The sequence below is a fragment of the Cetorhinus maximus genome, chromosome 17, assembly GCF_964194155.1.
Source record: "Cetorhinus maximus chromosome 17, sCetMax3.hap1.1, whole genome shotgun sequence".
Classification (NCBI taxonomy): domain Eukaryota; kingdom Metazoa; phylum Chordata; class Chondrichthyes; order Lamniformes; family Cetorhinidae; genus Cetorhinus; species Cetorhinus maximus.
In genome coordinates, this window is record NC_135895.1 from 58,819,498 (window position 1) to 58,844,163 (window position 24,666).

Here is a 24,666-nt window from a genome sequence, read left to right on the forward strand (position 1 = left end):
ACTGTCTAGGTTGTTACATTAAAAATGACACAAAAAAATTCCAGAGAGATTCCTGTCTTGTGTGGAGCATTGTGTCAGCGAGAACTAGCACCTTCAGGAGAGGTTGCAGAAATTTATTTTTAAAACTGCTCAGTCGGTACAATTACTGAATTCCAAAACAAAACGAAGGCGAGTAAAACCTGCAGAGGGCGCAGCTCTAGCGACAACTCATCAACCTGTCATTCACCATTTCCTCCCCTTCCTCCAGTCGTGGTTGGGAGTCCTCCGGAGGAATTCTCAACTATCCCGGCAATCCCAGCGGCTTGCCTCCCCGCGCCGCTCCCCCCCGCCCCCGCCCTCCCGGATTGTCGGGAACGAGGCTGGAAAAGAGGTGAAAGGTCAGCGGTGTCGAGCAGCGGCTGGAATCGGGGTTTAAAGAGGAAAATTAGAAGTGAAGGACGGGGTAGCGGAGTGAGAGTCGAAGGCGGCCGGCGGGGAAGTTCACAGACAAGTACCCTTGGTTGAGGTCGGTTTATATTCGCCTCCGCACCTATAAAATAAATGATTTCGGAAGAGTCTTAACAGACAAACACTGGGGGAGTGTTGCAGTGTTTGGAGCTCAGACAGCGCGTCTCCCCAGGAGCAGAGGCTGTGGTTGGGGGAGGAACAGCAGCCTCAGCCTGACTGCTAACTTCGTAAATAACTCCCTAGTACATTATTATTTCAGTTGACCTTGAGCTCAATTGAGTCTTCGTTCTGGATTAAGTTTTACTAATGGGCTAATGCTCTGTGTGTTACATATTTTGGACATAAATATTCGTGATTCCATTTTCATAGCGCAGTCAGGTGCTAGTTACATTTTTTTTAAAGTGTGATCTGCTTTTTCTCCCCATTAATTCAAGGGATTGAATGGCGGAGCAGGCTAGTAGGGCCGAATGGACGACGACTATTTCCTATTACGTTTGGATGTTGTTTCTCCCCCACCCCCCCCCCCCCCCCCAAAAAATGTAGAAGAAAACATTTATATCTGAGACGAATACTCTTTATATCTGATTCTGATTTGCTGTGGCTAGTTTTCGTTTGTTGTTGATTGAATCTAATTTTATCCGTCATTAATTTCTTCATTTCGGGGTGTATAATTCCACTTGTTATATTAGACTGAAAACAACTAGAAACAACAATTGACATCTAACTGTTCTCATGGGTGATATGCTTTAAATAGGAAGTTCTGTTATGGTTTTTGCTGTTTGATTTTGGTGTCCTTTGGTAATGCAGGATATGAACTGTGCTTATCTTGATGGTGACTTCTGAACAAAGACTTGCAAAATTTAATTGCAGAATCAAAATGATGATTATCTTCAGATTGAACATGAATAAGCAACAATATTATTTTAAATTGATTTTGCCTAATACACAAATGTTTTAGTTTTGTCTGCTTATTTCAGTATATATCTGGCATGTTTAGACAGTCACAGTGTGGTGGTAATTAGTCACTTTGTTTTATTAAATCCCAGTATTAGTGTTGTAAGAATACTTTGAATATACATATACCTTTTAAAATTGTTGTACCAATTTCCACACAAATTAAGTACTTTTTATTCTTAGTCATTCTCTCACACAACAGCATTAATAAATCATTAAAGTGCATCTCATCCTCAGGATGCCATTTCCAGATCAGTCAACAGTAGACAACTTGTGTTTGATCTTTTTGGTTTTGTATTATTCTGATGAATAACACTTTAACTTTAGCTATTTCAGAACTGTGTGAATTAAATTTAAAAATTGCTTATTTTATTAGTTCCTTCCAACCTGTTACTGGTGTTAACTAAAAGAAAATAGAAAAGCAACAGGGATAAAACTATTCCATTTCTCTAAGTTGATATTTTTCATTTAAATGGTTGTGCTGGACGCAAGGATAGTTCTGTGTGACAGATGTTGTAGTAATATTTATTAAGATTGTGAAGCCGGTTGCAAAATGGCAATTGAAAATGCATGTGTGTTGGGTGTTGCCTCTGATGTAGTGCATTCCCGGCTTCCAGCCTTTCCTCTTCCAAACGTGAGAACGGTAGAACTCCCAGGGGGAAATCCATTCTTGATCATGCAGAACTCCTTTTAAATTCTTTCTGCAAAATTCAGTCAATACCATTTTTAATCATCATCTACTGCACCTTTTTCAGTGTTGGAAGTGACTTCCAGCCAAACAGTTACAGTATTTCTCTCTTGTAAGTAGTTTGAGCATCTTGTGTTCGGAGATGTGTCCATACTACCAAATAGTTAACTCAGTGATAGGGTAAACCAGGGCTGCAACAATAGTAAGCATTTTGTCTTCTATGTAATAATGTAAAATAACACATGCAGCACATTTCGCCGCACCAGAGGTCACCATGATAACTTGCACAAAATAAATTCTAACTAGCATCCAAACCAGGATCTTGCAAAAGCATGCTCTTGCAGCCACTGATTGTGTTCTTTTTTTTGTTAATCCCCTTATGTTCACAACCCAAGGGGGAAGGGTTTATGCCAGATGATTCCTACTGAGCACCTGGGATGAGACACATCCCAAAATATTGAGGTGTCAGTCAGTTACTGACAGGCTAACAAATTGATTCTAGTTCATAGTCTTTGGGGAAATAACTTGAAATCCTAGCTTATTAACATTTTAACCACCCTTTCTTTCATTTTGGTTTGCCACGTTCATGTTTTTGTTCCACCAGACTCAAGTATTTCAATACACTCTAGGCCAGTCTTCTCTCTCACACCCTCCATAAACTTGAGTTCACGCAAAATTCTGCTCATTTCCTAACCCACACTGAGTCCAGCTAATCCTGTGGCTAACATATGCTGGCTCCTGGTTCACCAGCACCTCAAATTTAAAATTCTCATTCTTTTGTTTGAGTTTCTCCATAGCCTTGTCCTTCCCATCTCTTAACCTCCTCCAGCCCTGCAACCCTCCAAAAAGTCAGTGTCCCTTGAGCTCCAGATTCCTGTGCATTTTGACTCTCTCTTCCTCATTCTAAAAATGTCCTTCCTTCTGTCTCATCTAAATGTGTCTTAGTTCATGGGGAGTGGGTTCTGGCCTGCACCTGCTCAGAACCGTAGAAGGGAGGTCAGCCGCCTTAGAGTGGGCACAACTTTTTATTTAAACCCCTCATGGCACCTGAAACAATGGATGATGAACATGCCTCTTTCATGACATTGGACTTGTCTTTCTAAACCTCATTCCAAGCTATTCTGCATTACGCCTTTTAAGCTGTGGAGGCAGTTGGGATTTTGAATGATGGCTGCCAGAATGGGCTACCCACAAGCTGGGTATGAAAGCATATGTAAGTATAATCAAAATTCAATGTCTGTCATGATTGATTTTGAGAGGCAACCTGCTGATGGTACATACCCCCACATGGTGGACCTACCATTTGGAGTATTATGATATGTGCCTTTGTTGAGATTAGATGATTAATGGCAGTGCAGTCAGTTATGCTGTTCAACCCTGTGTTTTCGGTGTAATTACTAACTATTGACTATCTCCCAAGGTAAGTGGGTTATTTTTGGGATTAAAGTAGCTTGAAGGTGAAACTTTGTGATGGAAGATTGGAACTATGTCAGCACTCTACTTCTCCATTTCCCTTCCTTTCCAGCACCTTCCTACAGCATCTTTTCATGCAAGCAGAGGAAATGTAACACCTGACCTTCTATCTCTGCCTTTCTCACTGTTCATGATCCCAAATACCCCTCCCAGATGAAACAGTAATTTATTTGTACTTCTTTCAACTTAGTATGCTGTATTTGCTGCTCATTCCCTCTACACTGGGGAGACCAGACGCAGACTGGGTGAGGCTTTGCACAGCACCTCCGTTGAGTCTGCAAATGTGACTTGAGGCTTCCAGTCACCTGTCATTTTAATTCTTATCTTGCTCCCACTCTGACCTTTCTGTCTTCGGCTGCCTATAATGTTCCAATGAAGCTCAACACAAGATGGAGGAACAGCATTCCATCTTTCAATTGAGCATTTTACAGCCTTCTGGACTCAACATTGAGTTCAACAATTTTAGATTATAACCTCTGCCTCCATTTTGTTTTCTTTTTCCTTGCTGGTTTGCTTTTTTTCCCCCCATTCGCCCATCACTCCTGTCCTTGCTGACCTAAGTTGGCTCCTGGTTAAACAGTGCCACAATTTTAAAAATTCTCATTCTTGTTTTCAAATCGCTCCATTGTCTTGCCCCTCCATATCTCTCTCATCTCCTCCAGCCCCACAACTCTCCAAGATATCTGTGCTCTAATTCTGACCCCTTGAACATCCCTAATTTTGATTGCTCCACCATTGGTGGCTGTGCCTTCAGCAGCCAAGGCCATAAGCTCTGGAAGTCCTGTCCTAAACCTCTTCATCTGGCTCCCTTGCTTTTCTCCTTAAAACAACATCTTTGATCAAGCTTTTAGTCATCTGTCCTAATATCTCCTTATGACACTTGGTTCAGATTTTGCTTTATAACTCCTTGCAATATTTTATTATGTTAAAGGTGCTAAAATGGGTTGATGGGTATGATCAGGTGATGTGAGAAAACTTTTTGTTGGAGTTCAGGATCTTGGGGCAGCATTAGGAATAAATATCCCACACGAAGAATCCCTTCTCCCAGTTGATGGGAATTATCAGATAATAAAAGAAGGCATAAATATATGGTGCAGTAATATCCTAGTAGGGATATTCTGGCTTAACCTACTATGTAAAGCTGCAAGTTGTCGTTTCTTATCCCAGGTCACATTGCCCCATCCCACCCTCTCTCTTCTGTGCTTACCTGGATGTTTTCTTTGACAGTTGTAACTCAGCCCCATTTGATTTCCTGGCCTGGTCTGACATCAGAATTGTTCTGGTCTGCTGTACTATGTTGTACTCTTAAACTGCTTTGACTGTACGGTACCATTAATTCTCCAAGTTTAAGGTAACCAGTGCCCGCTTGCCTCTTGAAATTTGCCAACAAATCAATAATCACTGCCCCTCTCCATATCTTCCTCCAGGATGTCAGTTCACTTGCATACAAGGCCCTTACCATCCACAACCTTCTTGTGGATGATGCATTGGTGTTATGACCTTGACAAAACTTGGTTCATGTGTTACTGTCCTTACTGCAGTCCCCTGCCTGGCTATACTTTCCACAAACTGCTTTAACTTCCCATTGCGGTGGCAGTGCGGCCTTTATCACCAAAGCATGCTTTGACCTCTTCCCTTACTCTTTAGGCCTACTCTCTTTTCAACATTTCACCTTCTTTTATCCCTCTCAACTCATTGTTAAAATCTTTTGTTCTCCACTGCCCATCCAGTCCCAAGTTTTGCATTGAGATTTCCTCATCCCTTTCCTCCTTCAGCTTGTGCAGTGTGACTTCTCATCATCTGTGATTTCAATCTCCATCTTAACTTGCCTTGCCCTCTTTGAATTAATTGCCTCTTTTAGTCTGTCCCTCCATATAAACTCTGCTACACAAATGTTTGACAACTCTCTCAATCTTGCCATCTCATGGCATACTAGCCTGAGGACCCTCTTAGCTACCCAACTCTGGCCTCTTCTGCACTCCCACTCCCTTTTCCCTACAGTTAGCAGCTGTCTAGGCCCTAAAGCCTGTAATTCCCTTCCTAAACCTCTGTCTCTCCACCTCTCCATTTAAGACTAAAACCTACCTCTTTGGCCAAATCTTTTGTCCCTATAAATTTCTCCTTCTTTGGCTTGGTATCAATTTTTGTTACTTACATTTCCATGAAGCTCAATGGGACAGTTGTCTACTTTGAAGGTGCTATATAAATGTAGGATGTTGATTGCAGTGCCCATCATCTACCTATTGCTGTACTATCTGAGCACCCCTCTTGGAATTCACTCCTTATCCATTCTGTTGAAAGTCCTTTCTCTTACTCGTGCGCCTCTTGAATGCCAGGATACTGGGAGAGCTCCACTGTTGCGCTCTGAAAAATGCTATGCGATCTTTTATGCCCAGTTGAGAGGCAAACGGAACCTTGGTTTAATGACTCCCCAGAAAGTCTGCACTTCGGGCAATGCAGTGCACATTCAGTTTTGCATCAAAATGTCAGCTTAGATTATGTACACAAATTCATAGTTTAACTTGAATCCAGGATTTTATGATTTAAATCAAGAGTGTGCCCACTGAAACAAACATGGTATTTTTTTAATGTAAAGAGTCATGTATGTTCTTTTATTTCCTTCTAAAGGTCTACTTAAGTTATTGTATGCAGTATGAGAGTGGGCTAGTAAGTTCTATGTAGAAGGAGATGTAACCGGATATTATAAGGGAAATGGGTGCCATATAATAATAATAAAAGCAGAAACTGCTGGAAAAACTCAGCAGGTCTGGCAGCATCCTATGACTCTTCTTCCTCACCTTCAGCATTGAAGAGTCATATGGACTCAAAACGTTAACTCTTGTTTCTCTCTCTCCACAGATGCTGCCAAACCTGCTCAGTTTTCCCAGCATTTTCTGTTTATATTTCAGATTTCCAGCATCTGCAGTATTTTGGTTACATCTGGCTGTCATACTACTTTTGTATGCTGGCTTTACAGGACATTCTCCTTCATTCTGTTTGCACATGAAGCCTGACTGCTCTACTGGGGGTTTCAATTGAGACAACTATAAATAGCATTCCCTTTAGTGACTTAAGCATTGGGGTGAATGCTACCTGTGGTGGTTGTTGAATCTATTGCTCATGGGTCTGAATTAGATTAGATATCTGAAGGCTGATGGCATTCACTTATCTTTGGGCAGCCAGGGTTGTGGAATAATGAGTGGATTTGAATTGTAAACGAAGCATGCTGCCGAGGACATCTGTGGAAAGCATGTATTTGATTAAGAGGTATGTGCTTCTTAAGATTCACTTATAAAAGAATAAGTGAGTACAATTTACAGAAGTCGTGCAGATGTTTCTGAAAGGGTATCATCCAAGAGAGCTTTCTGCAGATTAACATTGGGTACAGTGTATTTGTGTTGTGCCACATAAGTTTGTGCTAAACTCAAAGGAACTATACAGCACTTCCTTAGGTTTCATCCTTTATCTGGTTTTGCCTTTTTTGTTTTTTTCTCTAACTAGCTGATTTGCAAAGCCCTTTTCTTTGTAGTTTTTATTTGTTCCAAATTGTGTTTGTACGTAGAAGGTAGTGAATGTTTTGCTATGATGAACTGATTCCTCTGGATGTTAAGTTAAAGCTAAGAATTTGACATATTAGTTGTGGCTTTCTGTGTACTGTCCTTCATTGGTTTTTAAAATATCATAAATTGAATGATTTTGCTTCAGATTGACTTGATTACAGAAGGAATTTGATCTATGAACTCAAAACAAAGGTCTTGGTGTATGTACAGTATATGTCATCCAGCTAATTCTTAACACTGATGCTTTTGCATGCAAATCTAAGGTGTCAAAAGCATACTGACGCATGTGCTGGCATTACTGATTTATATTGACATTTTGGATGAAAAGGTTGGCTTCAAATGTATTTTTTTTTAGTTGAAAGTGGTGAAAGGTCTGATATTTTGAAAAATTTGGATTATTTGTTCACTTGCGTGGCATGTTGGATGTTATTTGAAACTGCATTGAATTCCTGTCGGCAATTTGATTAAGCAATGTGTTTCAGTATCTAATGTTTCATTTGTAAAATGTTAAACCTTTACAGTTGAGAGTTCTGAATTCTTACTGCATTCTGTGCAGACCAGTAACTGTTCAATGCAGCCATTGTGGATGCATGAATTGCCATGGTTTAGATTTCTAAAAAGCAAATAAAAAATCTTGCAGAAAAAAAGTCTCTACTCAAAGCATAATAGAGAAGAGAAAGGTTGGTCCATTAAGCTGGTCATGTTGTATGTTCCTAAAATTTATCCTACCCACCATTATTTTCTTGGGGATTGCAAAATATTCTTTTCAAAGAAGCACTTGACCAACTCTGGGAAATTCCTCCCTTTAAGCTAGGTCATAATCTATTGACACACCTGTGAATCTTTTCCAGTCGTTCTAAATCAGCCGCCATGTCTAATGACCAAAACCAGATACGGTATTCAGGGTGAGACCTTTAGAGTGAGTGGTAGCCTGGTGAATATAGTGTTCTGCTTTAGATTCCAGAGGTTATAATTCAAATCCCACAATGGCAAGCTGGCCGAATTGAATCTGGTGGTTTGAGGAATGACACTAGATAATTAACCATGAAAACAGCTTGAATACCCAGTTCAGGAAAGCAACCTGTCACCATGGTCTGGCCTAGATCAAACTTCAGTCCCACGCTACACACTGACTCTTAATGCCCTGGGAAATAAATGTGGATTTGCCAGAACTGCACACATCCCCAGAATATAAAAACACACCAAGACCTTTTTTATATTTATTGAGTTGCCCTAATACTCTTAGTTGCTTTTGTTATAGTCTTGGCACTAGGTTTGAACCTTTAGAAACTCATGCACTTGGATCTCTTTCATGCTCAACAATGTTTGTTGCCCGCATACATAAGACAATATTTATCAAAAATAAATGTAATTTGGTAGCATCACTTCCTCACTGTTTAAAATTCCAAACTCTGTTGAGATAAAGGCCAACTTTCCATGAGCTAATTTGATTACCTATTGTACTTGTGCACAATATTTTAGTGATTTCTGTACTCTGGCACCTAAATCCCTTTGTTCTTCTACAGTTCCTAGTCTTTCAACATTAAGATAATAGTCTTATATATCTATCTTTGGTCCATAATGAATGATTTCACCCTTGCTCATAGTTTTGCCCCTCATTCAATCTGTCTATATCCCATTGTAACTTCCTGCCCTTATTTACGGAACTTAAAAATAAAAGTCTTGCAAACTGAATTACGTATATAACATGGACGATTAAAAGTTAATAAGCATTGAATGTAAAGTGTCAACTGCAAACTTTTTGGCCAACAATTTTGTATTCTTTCATCCAAGTCAGTAATATAAAGTCAAGTAATGTACAGTCAAAAACTGAGGCCCCAGTACTGATCACTAAAGAACATCACTTGTCACATCCTACCCTATCTCCTACCACCCAACCAAGGACCAGCCCATGTCACAGTTCATTTTTGCTAATAATTTTTTGTATGAAACACCAGTCAAAGGCTCCTGAGATGGTAGCGATTATTGACGAGGTGTGTGAACCAGAGGTGGCCTAGTTGCAGTTTGCTGCATTTTCGTAGCTTGGAGGATGGTTTGGGCTTTCATGCTTTCAGAATTTATTGAGCATGTAAGGGGGCCGAGATATTGCTGTCTCTCTGGGTGACAACCTTATTTGTACCCATCTCACAACTGTCCCTCTTATTAGGCCCACATTCACTGACCTGCAGGAGAAGAGACTTGACAAAAGGATTGAACTGATTCTGCCCCCCATTCATTCATATGTCTGAAACTGACACTAGGAGCATCTCCGAGACCTGCTCTCACTTGGAGTTACAGGTTTTGTCGTGGGGATACAGGTGGGAATTTCTGAAGTAGATGGCCTTGAAGTGACCATATCTTCCATGGCAGACTGCAGAGTTTAATTTCACATATCAGAACCTTGCACATGGGATATAGAATACTGGAGTGCTCCACAATCAGCACCATGAAAACTCATATTGCTGAAGGCAATGGGCATTGTGCCTATATATCAGGCCTAAAAGTATCCTTTTAAAAAGTCTGCATCCCTATCCTCAACAGAAGAGAGCTGGCTGTTGTGAATAGCTAATTCATTTTCCTCTGTTCCATCATTGCTTGCTCTATTGATTATGATCTGTGAATCAGACAGTTCGCTTTTCTCCATGTCACCTTTTTAAAATCATGTAGGGTACGTTATCTCTGAGCTGGTACTTGCAGAGTATGAATGAATGTCCTTGCACCTTCAGAAAAGGTTATTCACATTACCCTCCATGAATCCCAAATGAATCCCAAATCCAAGGTGTTCCACAGGAGCTTCATAAAGCAAAATTTGACTGAATCACATGAGATATTAGGTCAGATGACCAGAAGCTTGGTCAAAGAGGCTTTTAGGTGTGACTTAATGGAGGAAAGTGAGCCAGAGTGGAGGAGAGGTTTAGAGAGGGTATTCCAGAACTTAGGGCCTTGGCAATGGAAGGTATGGCCACCAATGGTGGAGCAATTAAAATCGGGGATGCTCAAAAGGCCAGAATTAGCAGAGCATAGGTAGTTTGGAAGGTTGTGGGGCTAGATGAATTTGCAGAGTTAGGGAGGGGGTGAGACCATGGAGGGATTAGGAAACGAGAATTAGAATTTTAAAACCGGCAGTGCCTTTTATTCGTTCGTTCGTCACGGGTGCCAGTGGCAAGGCCACCATTTGTTCCATATTCTTAATTCCCCCTGAAAAGATAGTGGTGAGCCAGCTTCTTGAACCACTGCAATCCATTCTGGTGTAGATATGCTGACTGTTGTTATGTAGGGAGTTCTAGGCTCTTGATCTAGCAGCAATGAAGGAATGTCTATATTTTCCTGAGCCAAGATGATGTGTGACTTGGAGGGGAACTTGGAAGGTTCTTGTGCACCTGCTGCCCTTGTTCTTATAGGTGGGGAGTTTGCAGGTTTGCTGTTGGAGTCTTGGTGAGTTGCTGCAGTGCACGTTGCAGATGGTGCACATGAAAGCCATTGTGCACTAGTGGTGGAGGGAGTGAATGTTTAAGGATGGGATACCAATCAAATGGTCTGCTTTTGTTCTGGACACTGTTGAGCTTCCTGAGTGTTGGGGCCACCTCATCCAGGCAATTGGTGAGTATTCCATTGCATTCCTCACTTCTGGTTTGTAGATGATGACTTTGGGGAGTTGGGAGGTGAGTTACTTGATGCAGAATTTCCAGTCTCTGACCTGCTCTTGTGACCACAGTATTTATGTGGCTGGTAGTTATGTTTCTGCTCAATGGGAACCCTAGGGTGTTGATGGTGGGGATTCAACAGCAACTTATGTTTAAATAATGCCTTTAATGTAATACAACTTTCCAATGTGCTTCACAGGAGCATTAGAAAACACAATATGACACCGAGCCACAAAAGGAAATATTAGGTCAAATCGGCAAAAGCTTGGTCAAAGAGGTAGGTTTTAAGGAGTGGCTTAAAGAAGGAAAAGACAGTGGAGAGGTGTAGGGAAGGTATTCTAAAGATTAGGATATCTGCAACTGAAGGTCCAGCCACCAATGTTGGAGCGATTCAAATTGGGGATGCTCGAGAGGCCAGAATTACAGTAGTGCAATTATCTGAGGGTTGTGGGGTGGGAGCATCTTATAGAAATAGGTGAGCCAAGGAGGAATTTGAAAACAAGGATGTGAATTTTAAAATCAAAGCGTTGCTTGACTGAGAGACAATGTAGGTCAGTGAGCACAGGGGTGATAGGTGAAAGGGGCTTGACGCAAGTTAAGACATGGGCAGCAGAATTTGTGATGACCTCAAGCTTAGAGAGTAGAATGTGGGAGTCCAGCCAGGAGTGTGTTGGAATAGTCGAGTCTAAAGGTAACAAAGGCAAGTGGTAAATCAGATAATGTTTCAGTGGTGGAATTAGGTGGTCTTAGTGATGACACAAATATGAGGTCGGAAGCTGATCTCTAGATTGGGTATGACACCAATGTTGTGAACAGACTGACTTAATCTCTGACTGTTGCCAGGGAGAGGGATGGAATCGGTAGGAAGTGAAGTTTGGAGTGCTAACCGAAAACAATGCTTCAGTCTTTCCAATATATAATTGGAGGAAATTTCTGCTTGTCCAGTACAGGCTGTCGGATAAACAGTCTGATAATTTGGCGGAATCAAGAAAGGTGGTGGTGAGGTCGAGCTGGGTGTCGTCGGCATATATGTGAAAACTAGTGTTGTGCCTTCAGATGATGTTGTTGCTGAGGGGAAGCATGTAGATGAGAAATAGGGGGCTGAAGGTCGATCCTTGTGGGGGACACCAGAGGTAAAGGTGTGAGAGTGGGAAGAGAAATCATTGCAAGTGATTCTCTGTTTACAATTAAATGATATGAATGGAATCCAGCTGGATGACAGTGGAGAGGCTTTGAAGGGTGGTGTGGTCAATCAAAGGCTGCAGATGGTTTGAGGAAAGATGGGGAGGGAAAGTTTACCTTTGTCACGCATAGGTATGATATTTGTGGTTTTGAGAGTTGTTCAGTACTGTGGAAGGGGTGGAAACGTGATTGGAGGGATTCACGCATGGTGCTTCAGGAAAAATTGGAACGGATTTGGCAGGTGACAACTCATCCAAGAACTTTGGGAAGGGATGTTGGAGAGGGGATGGTAGCTTGCAGGGGCAGTGAGGAGAAGGATGATTTTAAAGGAAGGAGGAACAGTACCTGAAGCGGGAGAACTGTTAATATCATCTAACATGGGGACCAGGAGGAGAAGTTAGGTGGCTTGCAGTTTAGTAGCAATAAGGTCGAGGGAGAAGGTGGTAGTTTTCACGGACAATCGGTAATGATAATGCCATTGAATGTCAAGAATTGGTTAGATTCTCTCTTGTTGGAAATGGTCATTGCCTGACACTTGTGTGGCGTGAGTGTTACATGCCACTTATGATTCCAGACTGAAAGTTGTCCAGGTCTTACTGCATATGGACACAGGCTGCTTCAGTACCTGAGGAGCTGCGAATGGTACTAAAAACCGTACAGCTGCCATCAGTGAACATCCCCGCTTCTGACCTTTATGATGGAGGGAAAGTCTTTTGTAAAGATGATTAGGCCTGGGACCCTACCCTGAGGAACTCCTGCAGCGATGTCTTGGGGCTGAGGTAATTGACCAACAACATACCCAGCACAAAGATAGATGGTTGACTCCAACCAGTGGAAAGTTTTCCCTGATTCCGATTGACTTCAGTTTTATTAGGGCTTCTTGACATCACACACTGTCAAATGCTGCTTTGATGTCATGGGCAGTAATTTTTGCCTTCCTTCTGGAATTCATCTCTTTTATCCTTGTTTGGACTAAGGATGTAAAGAGATCTGGAGCTGAGTGATCCAGGTGGAGCCCAAGCTGGACATAGGTGAGTAAGTTATTCGTGAGAAAGTGCTGCTTAGTAGCACTGTGAAGAACACCACCTTCCATCATTTTGGTGATTGAGTAACTGATAGTGGTAATTGGCTGGTTAGGTTTGTCTTGCTTAACTAGGAGCCAACCTAGGTCAGCGAACACAGGTGGAAACTTGAACATGGGTAGCAGAGTTTTGGATGACCTCAAGTTTACGAAGGGTTAAATATAGGGACAAGAGTCAGCCATTTAGAACATGGAAAACTGGCCAGAAGTGCATTGGAATAGCTGAGGCATGGGCAGAGTTGGGCAGTATTATGAAAGTAGAGTTAGATGGTGATGGTGCAGATATCTGGCTGGAAGCTTATCTCTGGCTGAGATATGACACCAATGATGTGAACAATCTGGTTCAACCTCAGATGCCAGGAAGCGGGCAGGAGTTGATGCCTAGGGAACAGAGTTTGTGATGGGGTCTGAAGACAATGGCTTTGGTCATCCCAATATTTGGTTGGAAGAAATTTCTACTCATCCAGTTCTGAATGCCTGACAAGTAGTCTGCCAATTTAGAGGCAATGGAAGATATTAGGGCTCAAACCTGAGCCTATTACTGTACTCTTCTCTCTGGACCTGTCCAGTGAGGATGCTCAATGGTTTTTCAAGAGGACCTGCTGTAGGTGAACCCAGGGGCGCCAACAAGCTCAATGCTCCACTTAGCTTGACAGAGCTGACCATTGCCCTTGACCAGTTCTTGAGAGGCAAGTCCCTGGGGCTGGATGGGCTGACAGTGTAGTTCCACAGGGTATTTTGGGGCATCCTGGGGAATGACTACAAGTAGGCCCTGGAGGAAATTTTACTGACTGGGGAGGTGCCACACTTGTGGCACAGGGGTGACATTGCCCTGCTGCCTGAGGGCATCTCTGCCTACTTAAGAACTGGTGCCTAGTCTCCCTTCTCAACACGGATTATAAGATCTTTGTCAGGGCAATGTCGTCTTGCTTGGCGGAAGAGATGATTCAGGCTGCCAAGGTGACCAGAGTCAGTGATGTGCTAGATGGTGGAAGTGAGGGCTGGATGGCATCAGCCAAACTTGTGTGTCATGCGATGGTGGATGTCCAACTCACGGCCAAAGCTGTCCACAGCCTTAAAAAGGCCCCAACTGCACTTTTAAGCGGCTCAATTGTGCGGCGCACTTCCATCCAAACTGACCTCCGTTTGGGCAGAATTTCTCATTGGCCCCAGGTCCCGAAGCCTCCCTTGGAAACTTCAGCCCCACAATCCCCTTCATGCCATTCCACCCTGCACAGAGAGGTTTCCTGTACAGGCTGTGGCTGCACTCCTTCCACTTCTTCACCCTAGTTGGCCGTAGCATTCTGTCCCGCCAACCAGAGGAGGTGGGGGCGCTCCCAGTACAGGGCCCTCTACTCAGGAGCCCTTCCCTTTTCCATTCGGGATTTGGCATGGAGGGCATTCCACACAACAGTCCTGTGCAATCATAGACTAAGTTGGTTTACTGACACCCAGGCCTCCTGCAATTTCTACAGGCTTGCTGAGTCTGTGTTCCATGTTTAAATAGGTTTTGTGAGGTTCCAGTCCTTTTTTATCTGAGGGGTCTGATTTTGGTTCCACTTCAGCTACATGCTCTTGATCCTTTGGTATTTGGTGCTGAGAGGTGAGGGCAGACCGGAGAACCACCTCATTAGTCTGTTCCTAGGCCTGGATACAGTGGCCATTAGCAGGCCAGGCAGCAGGCAGTTGAGGGGGCTGTTCGACTCAATTATCTGCCTCTCTTTGGTGGTTGCGTTCATGCCAGGGTTTTCGTGGGGAGAGAGCATGTGTTGTCCAATGGTACATTGGAGGCCTTCCATGACCGGTGGGCACTGCAGGAGCTGGAGTGTGTCATCAGTCCCCAAAACAATATTTTAAGTTTTTTGATAAGTTTCCTTTCCCAGTTTTGATTTTGCTGCAGTGCCCGTTTTAAGGGGTTGTTAATTTAGCCTTTTTGTTTTTGTTTGCTCATGAGCTTAAAGAGACGCTCATTGACATTGGTGTGGGAGTAGCGTTAGGAGCTTTAACTCTGAATCAGTGTAAAACTGAGTAAAGATTGGTTTCTTCCCTCCTAATTCAACCGACTGACTGTCAGCAAGTTTTATCATCATGTAGGATCTCAATTCTAACTTTGATAAGAGTTGTTTGCTTCTGAAGCAGGCATGAAAACTTGATTGGGATGATTCAAACATGGAATTCCAAAGATTTCACGTATCTAGGTGTTGATAACACATTTAAGATTTTGGAGAGGAAAGGGAGTTGGAAATTGGGTGGTAGTTTGTAAGGATACTGAGGGATGGTGGTGAAGGTTTTTCTTTCTCTTTGAAGAGAGGGGTAATGATAGATTTGAAGGCGTGGGGAACCTGAAGGAAGAGTATTGTTAACAATTTCTGCTAATATAGGAGCAAGGAATGGAAGTTGGGTGGTAAGGAGTTTAGTGGGAATAGGGCCGAGGAAACAGGAAGTAGGTTTCGTGGACAATACGAGTTCAGAGGATATGACGTAAGATGGGAGTGAAACTCGCAAGCAATGCATGTTCAGGGTTGGGATAGGTTGAAATCTTGAAGGGATGTTGGAAATTTTAGAAGAGAGATGGGGGCAAGTAATTTTCATTGGCAACAGGACTTCAGCTTTGCCTTGGATATAGTGATGACAGAAAGTATCATGTAATTATAATCAATGGGTGGGGTTTTCTGCTTTAGCATACCTGGTAGGCCTTTGAAATTTTTTCTGCATTACACCCTTAGACTTGTCCTTGACATTGACTTGGTAACTTGATAAATCCTTTTTCAAACTCTTCACAGAACGTAGCATCTGTCCAAGGGGAACGTGGTGTCCGTTCTTTTCTGATTGTCCTGCCAACGTCATCCCTGCCTCAAAAGGAGAATCAAATCGCCTTGCCACATCTTGAGCCTACTCATTAACATCATGATGAACTGGAAGTTAGTTGTTTATGCTCTTGTGGCAGGAACATTGCAATGTCCCTTTTTAGAGGAAGAATTTATTGCTGTCAGTGGGCGAGCTGCCAAACCTAAGCACTATTTATGTGTGCAGCTCACCCACAATACGTAATTGAAGAGCCACCTGGAAATTCAGTGTTACTCTGGGATGCTTATCTAGCTGTTTGAAGTGGGTAGGTTAAAATCAATTGTTAGATCAAGGCCTCTGGACCTCAATGGTAGATACTTAATTAGTTTCCACAGGGCAGAGTTTATAACACAAAATGGAAAATGTTTGTGCATTGGTGTTTTAATATATTAGCCCTATTTCATATCCTGAAGGTTGAGGATCATTCTACTTAAGCTACAGCTGCTTCCTGGTTTTCTCTCAATCAAATTTCAGTTGATAGCAATTTAACTGCAGTCTGTGCTGGTGCCTTTAGAAGATTTTGCTTTGGCAGGTAGTATGGTTACTATGCAACGGTTCACACTCCTAAATTTTTGCTCCTTTTATGTGCTCCTACAGTGTGTGGAGGATGCAGAACGAAGACGATAGATTATTTGCCTGGTAAGTTAGTTTCTTTCTTTAAATGATGTGCATTATCCATCTACCACTATTGAAGTCAACTATCCCTCCAGGGATGATGTTTTGGTGAGGTTCTTGTTAACAGATTTATTAGTTTCATTTTGCTGTCCGGTCATACTGAGCTGGTGTAACCTGTAAAGAAAGAGAATTTGCTTTTGTATAACGCCTTTCCTGATCTCTAGCTGCAGAGCATTTTGGGACATCCTATGAAGTATTTTTGAATTTTAGTTACTATTGCAATGCAGCAACCAATTTGTGTATGGAAAGGCCCCACAAAAGCCAATGAGATATTTAGTAAAATCTGTTTTGGTGATGTTGGCTGGTGGATAAATATTGACCAAGGCACCACGGAGAAGTCCCTTGCTCTACTTTGAATAGAATCATGGGATATTTTATGTCCCCCGAAAAAGCAGACAGCCTTAGGTTAACATCTTATTTGAAAGCCAGCTTGTCTGACAGTGCAACACTGCATGGAAGTGTTTAGAAGATTGTGCTGAATTGTCTGGGGTGAGACTTGGAAGCCACAATCTTCTGACTCCAGCAAGAGTGCTACCACTGAGTGGAACCTTTATAGCATGGTAGTAGGAGGCCATGTGTTGGTTGCCTATCTACAGCATCAACAAATTGTATAGCAATAATGTAGTAATAATAAAAGGTCCCAATATTTCACAGGTGCATTATAAAACAATGTGACACTGAGCCACGTAAAGATATTAGGTCCGGTGACAAAAAACTTGGTCAAAAAGGAAGATTTTAAGGAGTATCTTAAAGGAGGAAAGCAAGGTAGAGAGGCAGAAAGGTTTAGGGACGGAATTCCAGAGCTTAGGGTCTAGGTAACTGAAGGCCCAGACACCAATGGTGGAGTGATTTAAAGTCGGGGATGCACAAGAGGCCAGAATTAGCAGATTGCAGTCTCTAGGAGGGTTGTGGGGCTTCAGCAGGTTAGAGGTGGGGAGTGGTGAGTCCATGGAAGGATTTGAAAACCAGAATGGCCATTTTAAACTCAAGTCATTGCTTGACTGGGGGCCAACATGGGTTAGCGAACACAGGATGAGACACGGGCAGCGGAGTTTTGGATGACTTCAAGTTTATGGAGGGTAGAATGTGGGAGACCAGCCAAGAGTGTGTTGGAATAGTCAAATCTAGAAGTCACAAAGGCATGAATGAGGGTTTCAGCAGCAGATGACTAATTCAGGCAATGTTAGGGAGGTGGAAATGGGTGGTCTTTGTGATGGTGCATAAAGGTGGCCTGAAGTTCATCTCTAGGTCAAATATGGCACCAAGAATGCAAAGATACTCGTTTAGGCCCAGACAGTTGCAAAGGAAAAGGATGTGGTCAGTAGCGATGGAATCAAGTTTGGAGCGGGGACCAAAAGCAATGTCTCTTCAATCTTCCCAGTATCTATTTGGAGGAAATTTTTGCTTATACAGTACTGGATGTCAGATAAGCAGTCTGATAATTTAGCGACAGTGGAGGAGTCAAGAGAGGTGGTGGTGAAGTAGAGGGAACTGCGAAAACTAACACTATGCCTTCGGATGATATTGCCGAAGGGCAGCATGTAGATGAGAAATAAGAGGGGACCAAGGATAGATCCTTGGGGGACACCAGATGTAATGGTGCGGGAGCATGAAGAGAAGCCGTTGCAGTGATCATGACGGCACTTTCGGGTGTGTGCTCAGGCTATGGCTTTCCCAGAAGCTGACAAGTTGAAGTTGTGTGTAGTGGATCGGTATTTGAAAAATGAAGATCCTATCGGGTAGGTTATCTCATTTTACTAAATCTCTATGGGTCAAATATTTCATGTGCTTCAGTTTACTAACTAAATTATACAGGTTAAAGTGCATCAGAAATTTACTAGGCCTTCATTTAAAGCATTTTTGTAAATTAGGATATTTTATGTTTTGATTTGTACTGAATCTGTCACTGCAATTCAACTAATAAAGGAAGCTGCTCTGAAAAAGATTTTTTTACTCATTCATGGAATGTGGGCTTGCTGGCAAGGCCTGCATTTATTGCCCCACCCTAATTGCGCCTTGAGAAGCTGGGGCTGAGCAGCTTTCTTGAAACAAATGCGTATCTGGGCCATTTCAGATGGCAGTTAAGAATCCATCACATTGCTGAGGGTCTGGAGCCTCATATGGACTAGACCAGATAAGGATGGCAAATTTTCTTCCTGAACTGGCACCAGTGAACCAGATGGGCTTTTCATCAGTCTGATAGTTACATGATTACCATTACTAATAGCAGCTTATTTATTTACTTAAACTCCCCAGCTTCCAGGATGGGATTTGAACTCATGACTCTAGGTCATTACTTCAGGCCTCTGGATCATTTGTCCAGTAACAAAACAGTTATGCTATTCCAACAGAACAGATTTCAACCTTGTTGCCTAATTGTTGAATAAAGAACATGTATCACTTACCAAGTTGCTGGTGGTTTGGACCTAAATCTGTGACCAGCATCACTACTGCAGTGAAGTTTGAAGTACAAAACATTTTGAATATTGGATTCTGACAGTTTGAATTTGGTTGAAATCTGGGCTGTGAATTATTGTTGAAATTCAATTTTCAAGCTGGCAAGTTTAATTATTTTCCTGTAAATAGATGTGTCAAATTGCGACAGTATGCCTGGTTTTAGCAATTTTACTGTATTTAGGGTGGAATATTGCATCTTGTTATTTATCCGTTGTTGTGAAGATTCTGGCATCATTTTCAGATCAGACCCACTGGGTGTATTGGATGAACTCTGATAAAGACAGGAATGGCGATTAATGACCTTGATATTGTGGGGAAGAAGTAGGGTAACCGTTTCTTGGTGGCCTGACAGGACCTCATTTCAAATCTTTTTTTCTGAATTTCCCACCTGGTAGCTGACCAGTTATGGGACAGCAAGGTTTACGGTAAGAGATGCCATCCAGGAGGATGGTGGTGTGGGGAAGAGGGTTGTAGCGGGAAAGGGAGATCATGGGGGTGCAGGGTGGAATGTGGAAGGGAGTTGGAATGGAAATTGTGGCGATGAGGAGGAAAATCGCAGATTGGATCATGGCGCCCCCCCCAGCTGAAACTGGATTGTGGGGAGTAGGGCAGATTGTGGCAGTTAAACCTGGGCCAGTGAGAAGCCCTCAGCTTCTCCTGGACGGCAAACAGTGCCTTAGCTGCTGGATCTGTCAGTTCGCATACAACCCCATCCCTGCCCCCTTCAACTGCCAGATTTCCCTAGCACTGATAGATCTGTGCCACAGCTGTTATGCTGCTAAAACCTGAGTTGGCCAGCCTCACTTAAACATTATAGTTCCTGACTCGCCTCTATAGTGCGGGGTACGTGCCCGATCCCCAACCCGCCCCAGTTAAACAAGATGTAGATGCGTTCCCAAGATTTTTAAGAACCCACTCCACTGCTGTCTATTCTGGGCATTAAAAATCCTAACCAAGCTTTTATAATAGTTTCAGTTCTGCAAGTTGAAGTAGAGGAAACAGTTAAAGTTTCAACTAATTTTACAGTCAGTGAGACTCTCTCAAATTTCTGAGTTTTGCATTCATGACAATTTTCTTTTAATTCTATTGAACATTGAAGTAAACTTAAGATAAAAGCAAAATACTGCAGATGTTGGAAATCTAAAATAAAAACAGAAAATGCTGGAAAAACTCAGCAGGTCTGGCTGCATCTGTGGAGAAAGAAAGAGTTAACATTTCGAGTCCTTATAGGAGGGCAGAGATAGGTTGGAGCCAAGGAGAAATTTGACAAAGATGTCATGAACACAGGACAAAAGGAGTGTTAAAGGAGTGTTAGAGACTAAAGAAGGTGTTGATAGTGGCGTAAAGGTAAGATAGCAAAATGTGTTAATAGCAGATTAAGGATCCATGCCCTGAGAAAACAAAACATAAAAATAAGTGACAGGTTGCCCTGTTGTTGTGGACGGAAGGGAGGAAGGGAGAGTGGGGTGGGGGGGAAAGAATTAAAAATAAAGAATAAATAAGTAAATAAATGGATTTAAGAAGGGATAAAGATGGAGGAGAGAGTTCATGGTCTGAAGTTGTTGAACTCACTGTTAAGTCTGGGTACATGTCTGTCCTTGGCTTGCTGCAATGTTCCAGTGAAGCCCAATGCAAACGGGAGGAACAGTACATCATCTTCCGATTAGACATTTTGCAGCCTTCTGGAATTAACATTGAGTTCAACAACTTCAGATCATGAGCGCTCTCCTCCATCTTTACCCCTTTTTTAAATCCAATGTTTTAAATTTTTTTTTTATCCCTCCCGCACCCACACCCACCCCCTCCCGAGGCCACAACAAAGGGCCATCTGTCAATTGTTTTTATGTTTTTTCACAGAGCACGGATCCTTGGTCTGCTAATAACACTTGTTATTATCTTACCTTTTATGCCACTATCAGCACTTTCTTTAGTCTTTAACACTACCTCTAACACTCCCTTTGTCCTGTGTCTATTTGACAAATTTCTCCTTGGCTCCTTTCCTATCCCCGACCCCCTATTTTGCTCCACCTGCTTCTTCCCCCCCACCACAAACAGTATAATGCCCATCACATTTTTATTTTTTAGCTCTGATGAAGAGTCATATGGACTCGGAACATTAACTGTTTTTCTCTCGCAGATGCCAGACCTGCTGAGTTTTTCAGGAATTTTCTGTTTTTATTTAAGTGAACTCCCTTGGTGAATTGATTATATTGTATGAGGATGTCATACTATAGTTCCCGCATATCATACTTGTAAGTTCGAAATAAAATTGGACAAATTGCGCGCGCGCACGTGTGGTGTCCTCCTCTCTCTCCCCCACCCCCCCACCCTGTTCTGACTTTAATTCTGATGAATTTGGGTTTGGGTTATTCAGCACTGGTTTATTGCCAAAAAATGTAAAGAGAATGCTTTTCAAAACAGTTATATTCACTTGTACCATGATTTTGGTTTGTGCATAAACTGCAGTTCTTTCATATAAGGATTGTGTTGTGTTTTACCAATCTGTATTTCCTATTGTGTGTAGTTTAATTTGTAAATAAATCTGGAGCAGTAGTTTAGCCTGAAGTTGTCTGATGGTACAATATTTATTTTCCAGATCCTGTATATTTAGTAAGCAATGCACCATGATTGGTTAGTTGTTAATGCTGGGCTGCACTAATTTAAATACATTAGTAAATAAAGATTTCAGTTCATGAAAGACCTCAAACTGGGTTATTGGAAACTAATATGCGATAACTTATGCACTTAAGGGGGCATGTTTAAGGTAACAATCTATGCACTATTTTCATTATCAAGACCGATAATGGTATTGACTAGTTAAACATTTGCAATTTGCATTATTTTTCAGACTCCTGCAGAATAGAAACAAGCTTTTAACCAGTTCCCTTTTAAGACTGCCTGCATCAAGTGAGTGATTTTAACTTTTTCCTCTTTACAGACTGACTGTCGCAATGGAATTATCTTAGTGCATGTGATTTAATTCATGCTGTACCTTTTCTGCTTTCTCAAATTGAATTCCAGGGGAATTTGTTGTTTAGGAGCTTTTTAATACAAATTTTTAGTTCAAAGATGAATCTCGGACAAGCTCTCCAAATATAGTCCCTGCCCTGGTTCCGCTTCAGTAACATTAGTCATAGCAGCACCGGTTCTGAGTTTAAAAGCTCCTCTGCAATATCTGCAAGCATTCTGGCTTGCCAAAAATTACCACCTTTCACCTTGCTACTGAGATTTTGTGGTATGCTCCCTCTCAATAAGGGTAGTAAGCTGTCTGTTAAATTAAACCATGGGAATCTTCTATGGCCACTTTTGAGTTAGGTGAGGAATTTTCACTGAGAATGAATTGAAGTACACTAACTAATCCACACTAAAGTATCTGCTACAAAATCTGATGAAGGATTTGACTTCTGGGCATTGCGATGTTAATTTCTCCTCAACACATATAATCCAGATAGTTATTCTCTTTTCAGTTATTGAAGAACTTTTCAGACATTTTATCCAGCTGCTGCATAAATGTGGCCTAATGTGCTGTTTTGCGAATGATCAAATAGTTCAGGCTCAGACAGGCATGTGTGCAACATTTCCATATATAGATTTTATAACATTAATTTCAGGTGCTCAGCGCAATTCATGCAGAATTTATTGTCTTCTGCCATATCCGCATATTGGTTTTGTAAGGCAGTGCTATCTCCTGTGGCTATACATTGATGAATTAAACTTTGTTTTCGTCTGTTATTTGACAGTCCTCCTTTAGAAGCGCCAAAGTAATATCTTATTTATGCTGGAATCTGGTGCCTCAGTCTGTTTGAAATCTGCAAGTGTGTGTTGAGTGGAGTTGCAACATTTGTACAGTTGATTCCATAAATGTGTGTATCCTGTCTTTTTTACACTTATATCATGTAAGTATATTATATGACCTATGTGCAAGGGAATTGCTTTTCTTGTACAGCAAATAATACAGTTGACGGGTAGAAATGCAATGGGAAATTTTTTCTGTCTTCGATTTGTGTTGCCGGGCATCTGAATTGGACACTTGACATTAATTTAACATGTAATTTGGCCTTTTTGTGGTGAATGTCATTATGCTGTTTTGTAAGTTTAGAACCATGTTTACTGTTAGATTCACTTCAGGCCCAGAAGCTCTACATTTATGGGATTGATCAGTCTGACTAGTTCACTTATTAATCAACATTAAAAATATAATGCTGATAAATCCTGGTTTGTAAGTTTAAATATATTTAAATGTTTAAAACAGAAATCAATATTGCAGCAGTACATCACCCTATCATGGTCAGGAAGACTTGTGCAACATGCTAAAATCATGTTCTCCAAATAACCTTTGGTGTAAGGGCAATGTCAGTCTCCAAATGTGTGCTCACGACAACCATCCTCCTCAACACCTTCACTGTATCTAATTTGTCATACTACTTGTCCGATATTCAATACTGGGTAAACCGAAATTTCCACCAACTAAATATTAGAAAAACCTAAGCCATTGTTTTCAGTCCCTGCTACAAATTCCGCTCCCTGGCCAGAAACTCTGTCCCTCTCCCTGCCAATAGTCTGGGACTGAACTAGACTATTTATAGCCTTGGTGTCATATTGACCCCAGGATAAGTTTCCAACCACATATTCATGCCACCACTAAGACTGCATTGTTTCACCTTCGTGACATTGCCTGATCTCCACTCTCTTGCCTCAGCTCATCTGCTGAAACCCTCATCTATGCCTTTGTCTCTGAACTTAATTGTTCCAATTTACTCCTGGCTGGTCCCCCCACAAGCTGCACCCCATAAACGTGATGTCATCCAATACCGGTGTCTGAGCTCTCCCCTGTATTTGGGACCATAGGTTTTGCAGTGACTGAAGGCATCACATTCTGTTTTTATTTCTTGAGATTGAGAGAGTTTCTGTTTTGTTTTTCAGCATTTTGAAGTTACATCTTGAATTTCTGTCTTTTTCTGTGAATGCCACAAATCACTGACTTGAGTGTTTTTTATTGGTGCAGATCAAATGTAGGACTTGGAACATGGGCAAATTGACAAAAGGACCTGCAATGCTGTTTTTTTTTAAAAGTAATTATGTCTGTTTCTTTGTAGGTTAAACTACACTAATTTCAATGAACTTGTCGAGTGAGATTGATGTGACTTTCCCCAATCTTAATGTCTTCAGCTGCTCATTTCTTCAGTGATTTGAGAATGTTTTCTGCTCATCCTGATGTATGAATATTAGGACACACACTTGGCGTAAACTTAGCCAACTGATATCCAAATGATTTTTTAAAAATCTATCAGTTTAACATTGGCACTAAGTTTTAGTGACCCACTTCCTTCCTGGTGCAAATGTTAGTATAAGATGGAACTTTGAAGAGATTGTCAGTATTAAACACCAATTATGCTTCTTTTAATGTTGTTTAGATTCATGTGCCAAACTGAGATGCTGTTTGAAAACTTTGCATGGCAATAGTGCATTGGAGAATTTTAAGTAGCCATTCACGATTTCATCTAAAAATTTGCCAGTTGTGGCTTATGTTCATGGGGGAATGGAAAGAAAAGAATACAGAAATTAAAACTTGTAAACACTCAGATTGGGTGACCGTTTTGCGGAACACCTCCACTCAGTCCGCAAGCATTACCCTGAGCTTCTGTTTTAATTCTCCAC

The 24,666-nt window shown here is 41.7% G+C and overlaps 1 protein-coding gene across 6 annotated transcripts in view; it reads left to right on the forward strand.

Moving 5' to 3' along the window:
* Positions 1-354: 354 nt before the first annotated feature.
* LOC144692429 (guanine nucleotide-binding protein G(I)/G(S)/G(O) subunit gamma-12) overlaps positions 355-24,666 on the forward strand; it is a 103,309-nt gene continuing 78,997 nt past the window's right edge. For 4 of the 6 annotated variants that reach the window (XR_013579319.1, XR_013579318.1, XR_013579320.1 and 1 more), the window contains exons 1-3: positions 355-505; positions 16,474-16,515; positions 21,857-21,915. The gene's annotated coding sequence lies outside the window, so the exon portion shown is untranslated. The remainder of the gene's footprint in view (positions 506-16,473; positions 16,516-21,856; positions 21,916-24,666) is intronic. The other 2 variants (XM_078561265.1, XM_078561266.1) reach the window with 2 other exon arrangements.